Source organism: Hyla sarda, chromosome 4, assembly GCF_029499605.1.
Source record: "Hyla sarda isolate aHylSar1 chromosome 4, aHylSar1.hap1, whole genome shotgun sequence".
Taxonomy (NCBI): Eukaryota; Metazoa; Chordata; class Amphibia; order Anura; family Hylidae; genus Hyla; species Hyla sarda.
The window spans coordinates 365187140-365205073 of NC_079192.1; positions in this window are offsets into that span (position 1 = coordinate 365187140).

Genomic DNA, 17934 nt, shown 5'->3' on the forward strand with positions numbered 1-17934 from the left:
ACCCGAGTGAAAAAACCCCACAAAACTTAAACTGTGTAGGCATAAATTTAAATGATAAATAGGAAAGCAGGTGGGTGGGTAGCATTGCATATTAAATCCAATTTACAACATTTATAAAGCTGGTCCCAAAAAAATAAAAATAAATAAATGCAGACTTAATGGTAAGAGAGGACATTTGTCAAAAATGACTATGTGCAAAGCAATAACAATCAAAATATACATAACTAGTCAAAATTAATTTTAAAGTTTACAAAAATAGTACATGTAAAGTAAGGCTGACTAAAGGGCACAAAATCAACCACCAGCTTGTTAATCTAGCCTGAGAGATGCAAATAACATCTCTAATGGCTGTTGTTGTGAACATCATTAAACACCCTCTGTTTTTATGAACTTTCTGACTGCTGCTGTCAGGGATTGCTTGGTGAGGCATTAAAATATGAGTGACCACTGCTGCATATGCTGAAGGCCAGCGCAAGAGATTCACACCAGACAGGATGTTGGTATAATATCTCCTTACTCAGCATACTCACAAAGGAGCTGCACAAGCAGTTCTGTTTAATTCAGGAAGTACATTTGGTTTTTACATTCGAAAAGAGGAGGGTTAGTTATGACGTCAAAAATCAGCATGTTACATTTTGATTGGTTATTTGAGCTTTATCTCTGTATATATTAGTGATAGGGATGACCCTTATGTTTCTAATGACTAATACATATTAATATTAAAATACCATTGCTGCTGGAAAAATATCTGTTCCCTTACCCTTTAACCCAGATACATCAGAATGCTAAATGCAAAACATTTCATCTTATCGCTTTGCCTGTAACTAACACTAGAGCCTTGAGATGGAGACTATGGATACAAGATGTCTAAACATTAGACTTTGTGGAAAAATGCTGAAATCTTAAGATAAGAGGACTTGCAAGATAATGATTTATGCTACGCCACGTTCAAATGACCAATCAGCATATAGAAAGATGCATAATTTTACCTTTCACCCTCCCCTTTTTCTCCGTTTGTAAAAACCAAATTTACTTCCTGTAATAAACAGAACTCCCCCGGGATACCAGGAGAGAACCCATACCAACCTGGCCTGGTGTGAATTTTCTTATGTCGGAAATTAGTACAGCGGTAGTCACTCACAGATTAAGGCCGCACATTAATCCATCCCCAACAGTATTTTATTTCTTTCTTGGCTAAAGTTCATTTATGCAGCGCTCTCGCTCTAATACTTGAAAATTCCAGTTCTTTGCCCTCATACAATCTGCATCTTCCTCAAATGTTTTGACTTCCAACATCTCATCTTGGGCCTTCTGGCGTCATTCCAAGGTTTCTTAGTCAGATTGCATGCTCAGGAACATGGTGCATAGTTTAAAAGTAGGTACCCTGTTTCCCCGAAAATAAACCCTACTACCTCCTTTAGCTGGTCGCGGCAAGTTACTGTAATTGACCCAGGGCAGGGACACTGTCGCTTTAAGAAGTCCGCGCGTATGCACGGCCGACGTCACAGACGTGTCCCTGCCCCCGGCTGCTCTGCAACAGAAGGAGATCCCATACAGTACAAGTACAGTACAAGTTGCGGACGCTACGGTACGGACGAAGGTGGGGAAGTGCTGGTCTCTGCTGGGGATGAAATGTGTAAGGTACCGTAGTTTATTATGGCAGAGGAGGGGGGGGCACTGTAGGAGTGTGGAGGACGACAGGGGAAGGGGAGGCTGGGGGGCTGTAGCAGTGTGGAGGATGGGGGGCTGCAGGAGTGTGGAGGTTGGGGGGCTGTAGCAGTGTGGAGGATGGGGGGGGTGCGGCATCCTCCACACTGCTACAGCCCCCCATCTTCCACATTCCTGCAGCCACCCATAAAGCCCTACCCTGAAAATAAGCCCTAGTGTGTTTTTTGGGACTAAAATTAATATAAGACCCGGTCTTATTTTCAGAGAAACACGGTAACATATCTTTTTTCAGCATTAAAAATGACATATAAATATATAAGTATTAATATATATATATATATATATATATTGATCGTGATTGGCAGTCAGAATAATTTTCATCAACTTGACACTGCCAGCAGTCACAATCTCACACTTTTTTTGTGTGTTTCACATTATAGTTTTTATTTAATTTACACGGGAACACGCCTCAAACTCAGAGAGTTTGCAAAAAGCCGTTTTTTTTTGTTGCAAACACTGTCGCATACATCGTGTGACAGAATATTAGGCGCAAAACCCGACAAAAACACTCAGGTTCACGTTAGTAAATAAGGGCCAATATGTATTTAAAAATGAAAGTATTCTAGTTAGATTTTGGTTGTCACTGATTTTGTACACCTTATTTGGCCAAAGTGATGTTGTAAGATGTAATTCTACTACAGCATAGAAGTGCGCACAGAGTGTGCCAGGTATGCCTGGGCACACTCCAATAACTCTTAGCTCAACCTAAAGGGCTCCCGATAGCACTGTATTTAGCTATAAGTGCATTCATATGATGCGCTAATAGCTAAATACAGAGGTGCTCAGATCATGGTTGTGACTCACAAGCCTAGAGCCTGATATCATCGCGCTCCACAGCACATAGGAAGACAGCCTTTAAAACAGGGAATGGCAGAAGAGTAGTCGGACCATGGGAGCTGGAAGCCTTGTGCATATGTTTTTGTTTTTTTTTTCACAATAAATCTTGACAAATGGGAAGTAGAGAGAAACTACCTTTATGGGGACCTATATAGAGGGGAAACTACTTATGCCCCCCATAGTTAAACACATACAGTACTCCTGATTACTCTAAGTAGACTCCTCTCCTGAGTGCTCTATGGACTCATCTCCTTAGTGTGCTCTGTGGACGCCTCTCCTGAGTGCACTTTGTAGATTCCTTTCCTTAGTGTGCTCTGTGGACTCCACTCCGGAGTTTGCTTTGTGGACTCCTCTTTTGAGTGTGCTATGTGAACTTCTCTTCTGAGTGTGCCCTGTGGACCCTTCTTCCTGAGTGTGCTCTGTAAACTTCTCTCCTAAGTGTTCTCTATGGACTCCTCTCCATGGTGTGCATTTTGGACTCCTCTCTTGAGAGTGCTCTGTGGAGTCCTCTCCTGAGTGTGCTCTGTGGACTCCTCTCCTTGGTGTGCTCTGTGGACTCCTCTCCTGGGTGTGCTCTGTGGACTCCTCTGCTGAATGTGCTCTGTGGACTCTTTTATTGAGTATGCTCTGTGGACTCCTCTCCTGAGTGTGCTCTGTGGACTCCTCTCCTTGGTGTGCTCTGTGGCCTCCTCTGTTAAAGTAATATTCATGGCATCCTCATATTTGTCTGTGAGTTGACATACATTCTCAAGGAAGGCATTCATTCAAAGCAAAAAGATACAGCTACATCTTGGTGGAGAAGCTCTTTCTCTCTCTGAGCCAAAAAATAGTCACATAGCACCAGGACAACGCCCCATACATTCCAATCCATTTTAACCAATGGGAAGATATCTTTAGACATAGATTAAAAGTCACTTGACACCAAAAGTTGCCATAGTCTGCCACACATTCTAAATACATCTGGACTTAATTAGTATTAAGGCGTATAATTCAAAGAGTAGAAACCATTTGAAAGAAACAATTCAAAGAGGAACGGGGGAGGGAAGCACAAAGAGCAGCCACACACATAATAAGCTCACTGGGAGATGGAACACAAGGCAAGGAATATACATGGAGGGGGGAATTTATCATTGTATATAGAGCTATTTTGTGTCTATTTTTTTGCGCAAAAAAAAAAAGCGCAAGTGTTTTTTTGCGTCTTTTTTTTGCGCAAATTTTGATAGAACTGTTCATCCCGTTGTCTACGTTAATTCTATCATAGAGCATTTTCTATTGTAGAATTAATTTACTAACTGCACTGTTTTTTTTTTCGTGAAAAAAATGCGCAAACAGCATTTTCTTGCGCAAATATACACCATCTCGGAGGACACGTGCCAAAAGTGTCTATTTTGGCACAGTAAGGACTGCAACTCCCATCATGGGACAGACTCTGTCCATGATGGGAGTTGCAGTCCAGGGGCTGAGGTGCAGATCGCACCGGGTCATTCTCTAGAGACCCGCTGCGATCCGCATTTATTAACTGTAAAAGTCGGCGGTACAAGCGCTACACTGCGCTGTCACCGGCTCATGTATACACTGCCATAATTCATAATCCCTGCTGCCGGGAGAGGAGAGCTCTGATTGGTGGATAGCTATTAACCAATCAGAGCTCCCCTCTCCCGGCGAGGATTATGACTTATTAGAGCTGTATATAGGAGTCGGCGGGCAGCGCAGTGTAGACGCATGTGCCGCCGGCTTCTATAGTTAATAAATGCGGATCGCATCAGTTCTCTGTAGAATGATCTGCTCTGATCTGCCCTTGTACTACTACTCCCATCATGGGACAGAGTCTGTCCCATGATGGGAGTAGTTGTAGTACTGCATCACTGAGGGATGGCACTTGCACATCCCCCGGCTGCGGGACATTTAGAACTACTACTCCCATCATGGACAGACTCTGCCCATGATGGGAGTTGTAGTCCAGGGGCTGAGGTGCAGATCGCACCGGGTCATTATCCAGAGACCCGCTGCAATCCGCATTTATTAACTATAGAAGTTGGCGGTACATGCGGCTACATCGCGCTGCCACCGGCTTCTATAATACAGCTGTCATAATTCATAATCCCCGCAGCCGGGAGAGGAGAGCTCTGATTGGTCAATAGCTATCCACCAATCAGAGCTCCCGTCTCCCGACAGGGATTAGGAATTATGACAGTGTACTGTATATAGAAGCCGGTGGCAGCGCAATGTAGCCGCATGTACCACCGGCTTTTTAATTTAAATGCGGATCGCAGCAAATCATTCTGGAGATCTGCTGCGATCCGCGTTTATAAACAGCATTCAGTTAACCCGCATGGGTTAGCTGGCAGAAGCCCCGCTGTTTCCAGCAGGGGAAAACTTCTGCAACACCCCCCAGGACCATCTGTGGATGGTCCTGGTCAGCGATCACTGTGATTGGTCCCTGTGGACCAATCGCAGTGAATGAGCTGACTGGGGGGTAAAGTTCATTTCCCCTGCTTGGCCTGCCGCTAGAAGTCTGGGCACAGCAGGGGAAGATGACGCCGAGAGCTGCGGCGGGGACCGCGGCACTTACCGAACAGCTGGAGGAACGCGGGTTGGCGGCGGCTAAGCGGAGGCGCCGGCAGCGGCGGCATCTGCATCAGAGGCAGCAGTGAAGCTCTTCACTGCTGCTTCTGGTAGTTTAAAAACTACAACTCCCATCATGCCCAGACAGCCTCAGTTTTGGAGACCACTGTATAGTGGTCTCCAATCTGTGCTCTTCCAGATGTTGCAAAACTACAACTCCCAGCATCCCCAGACAGTCCAGGCAAGCTGGGAGTTGTAGTTCTGTAACATTGGTCCTTCAAATGTTGCCGAAATACAATTCCAAGCATGCCTTGGCAGTCTGGACATGCTGAGAGTTGTAGTTTTGCAACATCTGGAGGACTATGGTTTGGACACCACTACACAGTGGTCTCCAAACTGTTCTCCTCCAGTTGTTGCAAAACTACAACTCTCAGCATGCCCTTCGGCTGTCTGGGAATGCTGAGAGTAGTAGTTTTGCAACAACTGGAGGCACACTGGCAGGGAAACATTGTCTGTTTCCTAACTCAGTGTTTCCCTAGCTGTGTGCCTCCAGCTGTTGCAACAGCTGGAGGTGCACGGGTTGGGAAACACTGAGTTAAGTAACAAACTCTCAGTGTTTTGCAACCAGTGTGCCTCCAGATGTTCCTTAACTACAGCCCCCCCATGATGGGAGTTGTAGTTTAGCAACAATTGGACTCTCCCTGTTTAGGAACACGCGGCCTTATGTGCGCTCTTCCCAGGGGAGAGCAAAAAAAAAATTACTAAGCCATATTTCTTGTTTTTCTTTTCTTCTCATTTCAGATACGTGAATGCGGAGGATTACGTCGGATTCGGTGGACTGCGACGATGACCAGCGTTTTTTTTTTTCAATAAAATGGTTAACGAGGGCTGTGGGGGGAGTGTTTTTTTAAATACATTTTTTTTTCAATGTGTCCGTGTTTTTAAAAATTGCATTTTCAGGGTTAGTAGTGGAAGCTGTCTTATAGACGGAATACATTACTAGGCCGGGGCTTAGCGTTAAGCCCCTAAAACAGCTAGCGCTAACCCCCAATTATTACCCCGGAACCCACCGCCACAGAGGTTCCGGGAAGAGCCTATACCAACAGGCCTGAAGCATCAAAAATGGCGCTCCTTGGCCTAGGCAGTAACAGGCTGGCATTATTTAGGCTGGGCAGGGCCAGTAACAATGGTCCTCGCCCACCCTGGTAACATCAGGCTGTTGCTGCTTGGTTGGTATCTGGCTGATACTGAAAATAGGGGAAACCCTATGCATTTTTTTTTTATAAATAAATAAAAAAAGGGTGTGGTTCCCTCATTTTTTCAGTATCAGCCAGATACCAATCAAGCAGCAACAGCCTGACGTTACCAGGGTGGGCGAGGAACATTGTTACTGGCCCTGCCCAGCCTAAATAACATCAGCCTGTTACCGCCTAGGCCCAGGAGCACCATTTTTGATGCTCCGGGCCTGTTGGTACCGGCTCTTCCCGGCACCCCTGTGGCGGTGGGTACCGGGGTAATATTTGGAGGTTAGCGCTAGCTGTTTTGGGGGCTAACGCTAAGCCCCGGCTTGGTAATGGATTCTGTCTACTAGACGCCTTCCACTAAGCTTGAAAATTCAATTATAAAAGACACAACACATTGAAAAAAAATTCTTATTTAAAAAAACACTCCCCCCCACAGCCCTCATTAACCCTTTTATTGATATTTTAAAAAAAAAACGCTGTTCATCGTCGCAATCCACCAAATCTGACATAGTCCTCCACATTCACGTATCTAAATATAAAAAAAAAAAGTTTAGTACATTTTTTTGCTTCCACACACCAGCAAAAACGCAGGTAAAAAACACAAGAAAAACTGACAAAACGCAGGAAAAAGCTGGGGCATTTTTTCTGGCATTTTTTATGATGCATAAAAAACCTCAATGGAATCCTGGCCTCAAAGCAATAGAACAAAATCCCTACGTCCACTTTTCCTGTGAGGTAGAGTGTACGGTAGAGCGAGGGGGGGCAATTCTATATTTGCACAAGATTTATCAAAGGAGTGCAACAGCCTTAGTAAATTCTGAGCAAGAGTGTACAATAGACAAGAAGTGTAAAGGGGTAGAACTGTGTCTACAATAGACAAATAATGATAAATTCCCCCCGGAATACCCAAAAGTGAAATATATATATATATATATATATATATATATATATATATATATATTATAGACTAGCTGAGTACCCGGCGTTGACCAGTTTTTCCTTCCTAATCCTTGTTGGGGAGGAATATAAACAAAGGAGGAAGCTTTTGACTTTATATCCTGTCTTCATATGTTGTTGTCATATGCCAACCCCATATCCCGTCCTTCTATCCCATTCTCCTATTCCCTCCTCCTATCTCGACCTCCTATCCCGACCTCCTATCCCAACCTCCTATCCCGACCTTCTATCTCGACCTCCCATCTTGACCCCCTATTCCGTCCTCCTATCCCGTCCTCATATCCCGTCCTCATATCTCGACCTCCTATCTTGACCTCCTATCTCGACCCCCTATCCCAACCTCCTATCCCAACCTCCTATCCCATCCACCTTTCCTGTCCTCCTATCCCTACCTCCTATCCCGACCTCCTATCCCGACCTCCTATTCCTTTCCTCTAATACCGACCTCCTATCTCGACCTCCTAACCCGTCCTCCTATCCTGACCTCCTATCCCGTCGTCCTATCCTGTCTTCCCATCTCGACCTCCTATCCCGACCTCCTATCCTGACCTTCTATCTAGACCTCCTGTCCCTACCTTCTTTCCCGTCCTCACATCTCGACCTCCTATCCCATCCTCCTATCTCGACCTTCTATCCCGTCCTCCTATCTCGACCTCCTATCTTGACCTACTATCCCGATCTGTAATATGCGTTCCAGGTATTGAAATAGCTCCAGCCGTACGGAAGTTATGTGGGAACATACATTTCCCATTGATTTGCATGGGACTTTAAACAAAAACCCCGACCCTCACAAATGGGGGTAGTTAAGGGTTAAATTAACTATTCTATATTTTAAGTGGACATATAAGTAACATTTGACCAAGTATTATCGAAATATCTCCAGCCGTTTGGAAGTTAGGCAGTAACATATATTTCCCATAGACTTGAATGGGACTTTAAACAAAAACCCCGACCCTGGCAAATGGGGGTGAGTAAAGGTTAAATGACCTTTCCTATGTTTGTTGTTGACATGTAAGCAACATGTTTGCCAAGTTTCATGTTAATATCTTTAGCTGTTTGGACGTGATGCTGGAACATACACACACACACACACACACACACACACACACATACACACATACATTGAGTTTTATATATATATATATGTATATATATATATATATATATATATATATATATATATATATATATACTAGCTGAGTACCCGGCGTTGCCCGGTTTTTCCTTCCTCATCCTTGTTGGGGTCATATCCCGACCTCCTATCTCGACCTCATATCCCATCCTCCTATCCCATCCTCCTATCTCGACCTCATATCCTGTCCTCGTATCCCATCCTCATATTCCGACCTCATATCTCGACCTCCTATCCCGACCTCCTATCCAGTCCCCATATCCAGACCTCCTATCCCATCCTCCTATCCAATCCTCATATCCCGACCTCCTATCCCGACCTCATATCCCATCCTCTTATCCCGTACTGGGAGCTGTTTTGCAACAGCTGGAGGCTCTGACAAGACATTTTTTATTTGGGGGGGGGGGGACTGTGTAGGGGTATGTGCATATGTAGTGTTTTACTTTTTATTTTGTGTTGGTGTAGTGTAGTGTTTTTAGGGTACATTCACATGGGCGGGGGTTTACAGCGAGTTTCCCACTGGGCGTTTGAGCTGCAGCAGAAAATTTGCATAATCTCGAACTTGAAGCAAAAAAATAGCTGTAAACCCACCCATGTGTACCCTGTACATTCACATGATGGGGGGGGGGGGCAAACCTCCAGCTTTTGAAAAACTACAACTACCAGCATGCCCTTTGGCTGTCTGTGCATGCTGGGGGTTGTATTTATGCAAAAGCTGGATGCACACTGGTTGCAAAACACAGAGTTTGTTACTTAATTCAGTGTTTTGCAACCAGTGTGCCTCAATCTGTTGCAAAACTACAACTCTCAGCATGTATGGTCTATCAGTGCATGCTGGGAGTTGTAGTTTGCAACAATTGGAGGCACACTGGTTGCGAAACACTGAGTTGGGTAACAAACTGCAAAAACTACAACTCAGCACGGACAGCCGAAGGACATGTTGGGAGTTGTAGTTAAGCAACAACTGGAGGAGAACAGTTTGGAGACCACTGTGTAGTAGTGTCCAAACTGTAGCCCTGCGAGATGTTGCAAAACTTCAACTCCAAGGATGCTCAGACTGTCAAAGCCTGCTGGAAGCTGTAGTTCTGCAACATCTGAAGGGCCAGATGTTACAGAAATAAAACTCCCAGCATGTCTGCACTGTCTGGGTATACTGGGAGTTGTAGTTTTGCAACATCTGGAAGGGCTACAGTTTGGACACCACTGCACAGTGGTCTGTCTGGGAATGCTGTGAGTTGTAGTTTGGCAACTCCTAGAAGGCAGCAGTGAAGATCACTTACGACTGATCTTCACTGCTGCCTCCACTGCTGCCTCTGCCGCTGCCTTCTTACTGCCACTGGTCCCGCCACTGCCTGCCGCCGGTCCGGCCGCTGCCTGCCACCGATCCAGCCACAATTGCCAGTCCCTCTCGGTTCCGGCACCCGCCACCATCTCCCCCACCCCATGCCCGGACGTCTAGGGCCGGGCAGAGCGGTGATTTCAACTGTTATCCCCCCGCCCCCAACTGCCATTGGTCCTAACCAACCAATGGCAGGGATAGGAGAAGTTGGCACCCCTGGCACCTAGCTCCTATTATTTAGGATGATCGGGGCTGTCTCTGACAGCTCCAATCATCGCTATTTTTGGGCTATCGGGTCATCAGAGACCCGTTCAGCCTGGAATCGCCGCAAATCGCCGATTGTCTCAGGACCCCCCTAGTCGTTTGCACGGGGGGCCTGCTGCATGATTTCAGCAGGCATCCCAGTCCGGTCCCTTCCCAGCCTTGCTCCTTAAGTACCAGGGAGCAAGGGCGTACCTGTACGACCTTGGTCCCCAACAGGTTAAGGCACGTAATTCAAAGAGTAGAAAGCATTTGAAAGAAACCATAGAAAGAGGAATGGGAGAGGAAAGCACAAAGAGCAGCAAGGTAAGGTATATGAATGGACACAAGGCAAGGTATATGAATGGAATACACAAAAGTGAATTATGATTACACGTTATATAGACACATTATATATATATATATATATATATATATATATATATATATATATATATTACCATATCACCTCTCCTGGTCCTGTTCCACCTCTCCTGGTCCTCCCCTGGTCCAGTCTGGAGCTCACCTCCTCATAAAAGCTGATCAGGTTAGCTTGACAGGACCGATCCCTCATAAAGCCATGCTGATGTGGAGTCATACATTTATTTTTATCGAGACACTCCAAAATAGCATCCCTTAGAAAACCCTCAAACTATTTACATACAACAGTGGTTAAACTAACAGGTCTATAATTTCTGGGGTCACCTTTTGAGCCCTTTTTAAATATTGGTACCACATTTGCCATGCGCCAGTCCTGGGGAACAGTCCCTGTTACTATAGAGTCTCTGAATATTAAAAAAAGGGGTCTGTCTATTACATTACTTAACTCCTTTAGAGCACAGGGGTGAATGCCATCTGGACTTGGTGATTTGTCTAGTTTGATTTTTTGTAGGCATCACTGTACTTCTTCCTAGTTAGACAGGTGACCTGTACTGAGGAGTTTACCTTATGTTGTTGTATTTCATCTGGCATTTCAATTTCCCCAGTGAATACAGTGGAGAAGAATTTGTGTAATATATTTTCTTTTTTCTGATCCTCGTTTATAATTTCTTCTTTGTCGCTTTTAAAGGGCAAAGACTTTCATTTTTAACCTTTTTGCTATTTATATAGTTAAAGAACATTTTAGGGTTAGTTTTACTCTCTTTGGTAATGAATCTTTCTGACTCTATTTTTGCGGCTTTTATCTGTTTTTTTACATATTTTACATTTTTCTCTATAGCTTTTTAATGCTTCTTCACTGCCGTACTGTTTTAGTAGTTTAAATACTTTATTTTTATCGTTTATGGCCCCCTTAACATTTACAACCTCTGCAAATGTAAAATTTAAGATATTTTTAAAAGTCTTCCATTTAGTGTCAGTATTCTTGTATCCTGAATGCTTACTGTTTTGTTGCCTTTGCTTTCAGCTTCCTCTATTTCTTCTCACAGGCAGCACATCCATTACATTTCTGTGAGGAGAAGGACATTGTTCAGCCACCATACTGCATCCCTGCACAGTAGCAGCACAAGGATTACCCTAAACACCTGACTTTATAGGTTTATATGTGTCCTAAAGATTAGATGTCTGATCGCAGGGGTCCAATAGCTGGGACCTCCCACCCCCCTTCCCCCAAAGTCTCTGGGGCAGCACCCCAGTCATTCGTTGCATGGAGTAGTTTCGTGCTGGATAACGGGCAACCACAGCCTTCAGGCCCCCTTCCCTCATGTCTATGGGAGAAGGCGTGACGGCTAGTACATAGCCGTCATGTCTCCTCTCCTAATAGACATGAGTGGAGGGGGGAGTGTGACATCACGAACATTGAAGCTTCAAGCTTCTGTGTTCAGAATGCTGCACAGCTGGCCCAGGGATCATGGGGTTCCCAGCGACCAGACCCTCCGCAATCAGACATCTTATCCCCAATGGTTTAGATAGGGGATAAGATGTCTTGGGGCAGAGTACCCCTTTCAAATTTTATCACCACACATATATCGGTGTTTAGAATCTCAGAATGCCTCTTCTTAAAAGTTAGCATGTAAGCATTATTTCACTTCTATAAATTATGTGTATACAATGACATAATGCATCACATTTACAGAAGAATAAGACTAATTTTCACTCACGTTGATGTACTAGTGCCTGTAATAATTTACTCTATATTTTCAACGTTGCAGGATTTTAATAATGTAACCTCCTACTGTCCCCATTACTTTGACAATAATCACTAAGAAGTTAATTATTCCAACTAAGCATTTATATTTTAGTATTCCATTCAGTGGTAAATCTGCATACGTCTAAATTTTTGAAATATAGTCTCTGGTTATGGAACAAAATGCATCATTAGAATACAGGAAGCAGGAAGAAGACTACAATTCTTGAAAATGAAAAGAAATCAGGCAGTGAAATATGTGCACAGAACATTAAAATAACTTTTGCCAAGCTTCTGAATTTAAATGTGCAAGCTGCATAACAGAAGAAATAATTAAAGCATTGTTTCTGAGAATTCCTAAAGGTTTTCTATTTCCATATAATGCTCTCTATCTAGACTCAGATCAAGTCTAGGGGCTATACCTAGAACTTATGCCAAGGTTATCTACCTGAGTGCGTGCAGAATGTAAACTATTTGCAATTGATCCCATACAGATGCAAACCTCAATTAAAAGGAACATATACTATGTTATATATTTTCTTTGTGAAATGTCCTAAAAAATGGAAGGAAGCACAATACACCTAATACAGACTTACCTCATAGCCTTTGCCATTTTCCAGTAATTCAACTTTTCTTGATCCAGGTCTTTACCAATCATTTAAGATGTTAGCCCTATGTAATTGGACCCTACAAGGCCTCATTTCAAATAGAAAAATCCTGAGAAATGGCAGTCAGCACAACTCCACTCCCGGCTCAGGATTCAACCCTGCAGGTCTGTGTGCTCGGTAGATCACTTGGTGCTCGTGTCCAAAGTGCAGTATGCGCATATATTCCACAAAAGAAAATGATGACACGGCACCCGAAGCTCTACTTCAATCTTGCTGATTTATTGCCACTGGCAAGACTTACAATGAGGATACACTACATTTCAAAAAATGTTAAAATAGACATTTCATCTGAACCTTACCAACACCTCATTCCCATACCACATTCTATTCTTACCCTAGCCAAGGAATATCTACTACATGACAGGCTTTCACCTTGAATTCCATCCCTATCACACTTGATTGAAAGCTTGAAAGATCTCTTCGCTTTGGACAAAACAGAGATTCTCAAAAAATAATAAAACTAACTTCTGCAAGAAAATGGGAACTATACTCCCCATTGGACAAACAACATTGAAATTGCAATACGTAGAAGGAAAGTTGATAGACAAGTTAATAACACGCAAATGATAAAAAAAGAAGCAAAAAACTTTAAACATGCTATCAATGACATTATCAATGGTGTCTAAGGAACATTGGATCAACACAACAAAATAACCCTAGGGGGTTAAATAACCTCTAAATTACATGTGCTACAAATACTAAAACTTAACTTATTAACTTATTGCTCTTATATAAAGAAAAGTTGAGAAACACATGATTAAAATTCCAGTTCCACTATTGTCAGTTAGATATCTGAACCCAGCACTATGGGTCATAGCCAATATGACCACCATGGATTCTCAACAGTTATTGAAATGTTTTAATGTTTTAATAATCTAGTGCCACACTCAGCAGCCCTGTGTCTCTTGCCACATAACTGAATCAGGGGTCATATTGCCCTCCTTTGTATGCTGCGCAATGTGTACACTATGTTTAATTTTTATATATGTATATCACAATAAAGGGAAAATGTTGATGCCACTATTACAGTGGCTCTCACATAGGAATGCTCAAGCCACTTATATATGGGGCTAACAAACCACTGTAAAACTACTCCTGGTGGTTATGCGGCACCGCAGGTACGGCTACAAGGCTCACTGGCCTAATCTGACCCTACCTAATTTTATAAATCTTTCCTTTTAGGGTTTGTTTTAGACATAGTGGACTGTATTAAAACCATATACTGTCACACACACCCCCCCCCGACATGTTTTGCCACTAGTGTGGCTTTATCAAGGAGATAGACTGACAGCATTGAATGTCAGTGGCAAGTGAGCCCTTTTATGTAATGTCAAAATACCCTCATTAGGTTACCAACCAATAGAAACCTCTGGCTCAAATTGCCAATTAATAAGGTTGTTTCATATGTATCTAGCCAATCACTTACCCATTTTTTGATTTAATCCAAGATAGCAGAAATCACTCGACGAGATATAGGATTGCATTACACGCTTGTTTTAGACTAGCCAATCGAGAGTGTTGCTAGTCGCATCCAATCAGTGTCTTTACTTGTGTAAATAAACATACACGTCACTTCTCAGCGCCGTGTCCGATATTGATATACGTATCTCACTGTTGTCTAGGTGATCTGACAGTTTGTCACATGATCGGCCTAGATCACTTGACATCGCGTAGCTCACTTGCGCGAACCCGTGTTGTTTCTTATATACACGGGTATGCGCCTCTGAGTGTGTCTATGCAAGCGCTGCTGCACATGCGCTGTGGATGCCACAGCTACACTGATGTTAGCTCTGCCCCTGCCAAAGGCTGGTCCACCCCATCCCGGCTAAAAGTAGGTCAGCAGTGATGAACCAGACGCTATTGTTAGGTATAATGAACCACTATCTATTTTCTATATAATGGTTATAAACCATTAATAATTAGAAGATCTGAATGGTTGGCTACCACTTTATTGATACATGAAGAATACATGGATAAAATAATAAATGAGTGATACATAATAAATAGGTGAATGAAATAATAACTATAATACACATATTACTTCCAGTGAATGAGAGGGACCATTATATGTGCATATCTACAAATACGGGCCCACATTAATCATTGTAAGTGTAAGTGAAGCATTTTTTTACACCTTTTTTTTGTGTGCTGGTAATGTGTAGGAGCACCAAATTTATTAAATGGTCACAGAGCATTTGATAAATTTTGTGCAGGTACACATTTTCTCAAATTTCTCTCTTCACATACACTAAAAAGCTACGCCAGGTCTGGGATGGTGTAGTTTTAGACACTTTTCAGTGAATTTGCGCCTTTTTTGCGCCATTTTACAAAAAGGCGCAGTTCATAAATTTCAGTCCACGGCATACGCTGAATTGAAAAGTGTGTACTTCTACTCCCAAACATCTGGAATGACTAAAATATTCTACCACCAAAAGGCGCTAAATAACACACAGTGCGCCAAAATAGCGCCTTTTGTATGGAGAAAAAAAGGTGTAAACTCATTGATAAATGTCGTCCACAATGATTACCACTTTACTAAATAAACATAAATAGGTGCAAACAGGTGTATTAGTGTGAAACATTGAGAAGCTTGTCATCAGACATAGCTCATGTTTTATTTGTAAAATTAGTTTTCAAAAAAGTGATAATCTCTCATGACCAACTAATATATGGTATTGCCAATTAAACTAAATGTACTTGTATTTATAACTAGATTATTTCTCGTTTTTATTCTACTAGTTTTTCTCGTTTTTATTATTTATTTATTTTATTGCATTTTGTTTCATTATATTTTAACATAGGTGTATGATTGGGATGTTATCACCCGGTGATGCCCAAGAACCGGCTTTTCTATATATCTGGTTGGAACATCGAAACATAAGTATACTTAGGTGTGTATCGCTTTTTTATTTCATTACATAAGGCTCATTAAGTTGACATCCATATTATCTCTACCAATTGTACTGAATATATGTATAACTAACTCTCTAAAAACTATTTTGAAAGAACAGGCTGGTATTAAATACTGATATCCATACTTTTCTTGACATCAGTTATGTTAATGTCGACGCATATACATACTAAGTTACTATAGTACCAATGTAATATCGTCTACGACCATGTGGCTTTTTTATTTTTTTTTATTTTTCTCCTATTTAAAATGGCAGTTTTGTTATGAATTGTTGTCATGAATTTTTCTCCTATTTACAATGGTGGTTTTGTGCATGAATTATTGTGCATTTATTTCAGGTTCCACTCTTAGGAGGCTTGGATGCTGTCAGATCTGTAGACAGTTCTCCATATTGCAGCAGGAAATAGCATTTTTGAAATCTGAGATGTTTAAATTAACTGTTAAACAAACTCAGACTGGGACTGCTGCAATTTCACTGCCACAGAGGACCCCTAGAAATGGCAGATGGGTTACTGTTGGTTTGGGAAGACTTAGAGTTGTGGATAGAAGACATGTCCCACAGTCTGTGGGTCTCCGTAATTCATTTGCAGCACTTTCATAATGTAAGGACAACATGGATATTGGCTCAAGCTCAGAAGGTGTGGAACCATCGACTCCTATGTCTAATGCATACAAGACTGCAGCCAAGGACAAAAAAGAAAAAGTAAAATCTAAAAGGAAGCAGCTGTTGCTGGGTGATTCAATCATAAGAAGTGTGGAGCTTAAGGAAAATGATTTTGTAAGATGTCTCCCGGGAGCTACTGCTAGAAGAGATAGAAGATGTATTCTTAATATTGTTAAGCAAGCAAAGCAGGAAGGGGAAGTTGATGTTCTTGTCCATCTAGGGACAAATGACCTGGCTTGCAATGAAGTTTCAGAGGTGAAGGAATCTTTTATCACACTTGTTAATGATGTACAGGATTTTGCATCCACTGTTTCATTTTCTGAAGTTCTGCCTGTGCATAACATTCAGCATGATAGACAGAGGCACATTAAAGAGTTCAACTTATGGCTTAGTAAATGGTGTCAAGAGCAAGGATTTGGCTTGGTGTCTCATGATAGCTCTACTTGGAATAGAAAGGAACTGTACAAAAAAGATGGTTTGCAGCACTTTCAGAATGTAAGGGCAACATGGATATTGGCTCAAGCTCAGAAGGTGTGGAACCATTGACTCCTATGTCTAATGTATACAAGACTGCAGCCAAGGACAAAAAAGAAAAAGTAAAATCTAAATGGAAGCAGCTGTTGCTGGGTGATTCAATCATAAGAAGTGTGGAGCTTAAGGAAAATGATTTTGTGAGATGTCTCCCGGGAGCTACTGCTAGAAGAGATAGAAGACGTATTCTTAATATTGTTAAGCAAGCAAAGCAGGAAGAGGAAGTTGATGTTCTTGTCCATCTAGGGACAAATGACGTGGCTTGCAATGAAGTTTCAGAGGTGAAGGAATATTTTATCACACTTGGTAATGATGTTCAGGATTTTGCTTCCACTGTTTAATTTTCTGAAGTTCTGCCTGTGCATAACGTTCAGCATGATAGACAGAGGCACATTAAAGAGTTCAACTTATGGCTTAGTAAATGGTGTCAAGAGCAAGGATTTGGCTTTGTGTCTCATGATAGCTCTACTTGGAATAGAAAGGATCTGTACAAAAAAGATGGTTTGCATCTTTCTCTCAAAGGAACAAATGTACTCAGTGAACAATTCCAGGAATTTGCTAAGGAGTATTTAAACTAGGAAGGGGGGCAAAAGAGTGAAAATCCATGAGTCCAATTGCCCCCCGAAACAATGCCAGAACATGTCAGTAGCCCAGAGGTTAAGAAATGACAAATGACAAGTCATATCTACAAATACCCGCAGTCTAGGTAATAAAATCAATGAACTTGGGTCAATAATGGCATCTGAAAATGCAGATTTAGTGGCTGTTACTGAGACATGGTTTAATGAAAGGAATGGCTGGGACATATCCATACCAGGGTACTCTTTATACAGAAGAGACAGAGAAGGCAAGAAAGGAGGAGTGGCCCTATATGTGAAAGATAGAATAAAATCTAACCTAATACAAGTTAGTGAGGCAACCCCAGTCAGTTTGAGTTACATTGCAGTTTGGTAATCATGCAGTAACTCGTGTAGGTGTGATATACAGACCACC